Genomic DNA, 4430 nt, shown 5'->3' on the forward strand with positions numbered 1-4430 from the left:
CCCACACCCCTTCCGGCAGACAGTGTGCGCCTGCGGCACAGCATGCCGGGAAAGCGAGATCTAGCTGGGACTGTCAGTTACTTACCACGTCTCCCGAGAGAAGGACACTTTTTAAAAATGTGTTCGATCACCCAAGGATACCAAAAATTAACTTTAAAAAAATCTCATATCCCAGAAATCTTCTATCTTCTACCCATGTCTTCCTTTCCCTGGGTGTCCCACTCACAACAAGCCTCAAGTTCACATGCGCTTAATGAGCCTCAGCTGCGCTGGGTGCCCTGCCGGCTTCTCTCTGCTTTTGATTTGTGTCCTTTAACTTAACCCAACAGAAAGATGGGCTAGGATGTAGTTCTGTGATACAGTGTGGGGCTAGCATGTACAGACCCTGGGTTCAGAGAGCAAGGGGGTGAGGGAGACAGAGACAGAGACAGAGACAGACAGACAGACAGAGAGTACGAAACTCAGAGAATTTGACTTCAAGCCAGGCACACCTTTATTCCCAGCACTCGGGAGGCAGAGGCAGGTGAATCTCTGTGAGTTCAGGGCCAACCTGGTCTACAGAGCTAGTTTCAGGATGGAACAGAAAGCTACAGAGAAACCCTGCCTTGACAAACAAAAAACAATACAAAAAAAAAACAAAAAAAAAAAACAAAGAAAACCTGTTTCAAAACCAGCCGTCACCATCCCCAAAGCCAGGTCCTTCCAACTCCCTAATGAGAGGCAACTTTTCAATATCTAAACAGTCCTTGTGTTCCCACCAAGATCCTGAATCTTGATTTTGTTTGTTTGTTTTATTGTTTTTGTTTTTTTTTTGCTTTTTTTAAAATACTCTTGCTTTCTTGTGTATCAACACAAGTACTAAGATTTTGGATGGGTTTTATGGCTGACTGAATTCATTGACAAATATTTCCCTACTCTCTACACAGCATCTAAAACCTCTAGTTGAAGTCTTTGCTCAGCATGAGACAATCTGATTTATCACATAACCCATAAGAGCTGCAGCCTGAGCAGCTGACATCTTACCAAGTCATATTTTCTAAAATATTGAAAATAGTTCCAGGTTCCCCATAACTCAAGTTTTCCCTTCAGAGATGTTTGAGGGAGCTGTCTAACACAAGCGATGCAGTGTTTAAGAGGGAGAGCCTGCTTCAGGATGGAAAAAGAGACCAGTGTTAACCCCTCTGTCTCGTCCAGTCTCTCCCATCCCTTTCCACCTTAACCCAACAGGGAGGGCAATGAAGGGGGGGGGGGAGGATGCCAACCATCAGTTTGCTGCTGGACAATGCTGCCATCTGCTGGCAGAAACTGGAATTTCACTACACTATTAGGCTAGCCTTTCAGTTGCTCAACCACAACGATAAAATGTTAAACACCCATACGTTTTCTTTCAATTGCCTCCAACACAGTCCTAGTGTTAGCAGACTTGGGGGTTATAACCTGTGCCCCAAGTCAAGTCTGGGAACCGTCTTCAATAAGTCAATTAAAAGAGTCAAACTCGAAACAGAAATCGGAAAAAGGAGATTACTCAATATGGCTACATTAGGAAGGAGAGGAATCTAGCAGAGACCGCGAGTCTGTCCTCTGGGTCCAGAAGTGAGAGTTTATCTGGCTTACCGGTCACAGTCATCATTGGAAAAGTCCAGGCAAGAGCCTGAAGGCAAAAACTGAAGCCCACAGAGGAGCACCTGCTCACTGCCTTGTCACCCCCCCCCACTCCCTTCACCCCTCCACCCCCTCCACCCCCACCCTCCCCCACCCCCCGCTTGTTTGCTTAGTTTTCTTATACAACCCAGAACTGATGTGTGAGTCCCCTCTGTGTACTGTGAATACCATTAATGAATAAAGAAACTGCCTTGGCCTGTTGATAGGGCAGAACTTAGGTAGGAGGGGAAGATGGAACTGAATGCTGGGAGGAAGAAGGCAGAGTCGGAGAGACACTATGGGGCGGGGCCACCAGAGTCAGAATTGCTGAAATTTTCCCGGTAAACCATTACCACCTGGTGATACACAGATTAATGGAGATGAGTTAAATTAAGATGTAAGAGTTAGCAATAAGAAGTTAGAGCTAATGGGCCAAGCAGTCATTTAAATAACACAGTTTCTGGGTGGTTATTTTGGGGTTAAGTGGCTGGGAACAAACGAGCGGCCTTCCTGTTACACGGGACCACCTGCTTAGAAGTGACCCTGTCCGCAGTGAGCGAGGCCCTCATACCTCAACTAACAATCAAGAAAATACTCCACACACGTGCCTGCAGGCAAATCTGACGGAGGCAGGCCGTCAGCTGAGGCTTTTTCTTCCCGGGTGTGTCAAGTTGGCAAGCACCAAGCACGACTGACCAGCACATTGTTTGCCAAGTGCTTACTTTTTGAAATCCACTGTACAGGGCCTGAACAAGAGAGCAGCTTCAATGGCTTACTTAGTGTCTGCTCGCTTCCAGTCCATTCACAGCCGGCAGTCATCGCCAGTGGCTTCTAATGCTCCCTGGATGAAATGTGAACAGCTTTCTCTGGGCCACGAGGAAACTAAAACTGGCCACCCAATTTCCAGCAGGAACTCACGCTACAAGAGTGGGAGGTCCGAAATCCAAAATGGTCTGGCGAGCACCGCGGGGAGGGAGGGAGGGAGGGAGGGAGGGAGAGGGAGAGGGAGAGAGAGAGAGAGAGAGAGAGAGAGAGAGAGAGAGAGAGAGAGAGAGAGAGAGCGCATCTGCATCCCCAGGTTTTTCTACCTGGGCTCTAGGTGGCCACACCCTAACTAAATGTGATTGGTCGAAACTATCAGCTGATAGTTTCCCCATCAGGTCTGACTTACCCATGTACATCCAGAGCTGCTTCCTAAGTGCCTGTAGGTGAGACACTCCCTGACATATCCTGACTGCTGGGAGCCCATGTGTTTTGAATTAGGAATGCTCCCCGCCTCCATGGGTTCATATATTTGAATGCTTGGTCATTAGAGGATAGCATTACTTGAAAGGAATTAGAGGTGTGGCCTTAGAAGCAAGTGTGGGCTTGTGGGAGGAAGTGTGTCACTGGGGGTGGGCTTTAAGGTTCCAGAAGTTCAAGTCAGACCCAGTTCCTCTCTCTTCCGGCTGCCTCCAGATCTGGATGTAGAACTCTCAGCTATCATGTCTGCCTGCTTACTGCCATGCTCCCTGCCGTGGGGATAATGAACTAAGCCTCTGAAACTAGAAGCAAGCCCCAATTAAATGCCTTGCTTTATATGAGTTCCCATGGTCACGGTGTCTCTTCACAGCAATAGGACAGTGACTGAGACAGAGATGACATCCACACCAAATCCACATATGCAGCATCTTCAGAGACTAGTTTCCTCCCAAGGCTCCTAAAGTCAGTGACGCTCACTTGGTACGTAAGCCACATCACCTTGAGCCTCAGAATTTAACATTTGGAAATGCGATTTCTGTAGACATATTTCATTAGGTAGTCATCCTGGATTGGAGGGAGACCTAAATTCCAAGGACCAGTGTCCTTAGGAGACGGAGGACAGACATAGAAGTAAAGCCACTCAAGGAAGGAGGGTGTGTCAAGATAGAGGCAGAAAATAGAATGTTGTAGCCACAAGCCAAGGAATGTGAGGGACAGCCAGCAGTCACCAGAAATGAGGAAGACCCAGTGTCCGTTCTCACTGTAGCCATGAGAGGGACAGGATGATATCTTGACTTCTGATATCCAGAGTTACACAGGAATAGATTTTTTTCCCTTTTAAGTTACTTAGTTTGCAGTAATCTGGTGGAATTGCAAAGTGGTATCATCAGCCTGGAAATCAGTGTGGCGTTCCATCCAGCTACCTTCAGATTCATGAGCAAGCATCCACGGAGGAGGATGCTGAGTCCTTTGCTTGGCTGTGTTCACTGCTGTTCTACCCACAGTAAGAAATAGAAACAACCTGAATATCCTTCAATTGATGAGGAAAATTGGTGTAGGTACGCTGTGGAATGCTGTTGCGCTGTAAAGAAAAATGACCTCACGAAATTTGAAGATAAATGGCTAGAACTAGAGAAAAGCACATTGAGATGACCCAGACCCAGAAAGACACAAATGTGTTCTCTCATTTGAGCCTCCTTGCTCCAAATCTTCAGATGTTAGTACAAATCTTGGAGCAACTACAGAAACCAAGAAAGAAAAAGGAGGCCTTTGTAAGAGTAGAATAGTAGGGGGCGATAGAGAGGAACAACAGGATAGAAGGGATAGTGGAGTAGAGAAAATGGGGGGGGGAATCTAACTAGAAAGGGGATGGGAGATCAATACAGAAGGAAAAGGGAGGATAAAATGAGTAAGAATGCCTGGAAAAAGTCATATTTAATTATATGATTGACCGTCTACTTAAAAACATTCCACGAGTTTATTTCTGACACATTTCAAAGTCACTGACACCAGCACCTTTCACCAAAAACAATTCACAATGCACACAA

Source organism: Myodes glareolus, chromosome 19 (genome assembly GCF_982192425.1).
Source record: "Myodes glareolus chromosome 19, mMyoGla1.1, whole genome shotgun sequence".
Taxonomy (NCBI): domain Eukaryota; kingdom Metazoa; phylum Chordata; class Mammalia; order Rodentia; family Cricetidae; genus Myodes; species Myodes glareolus.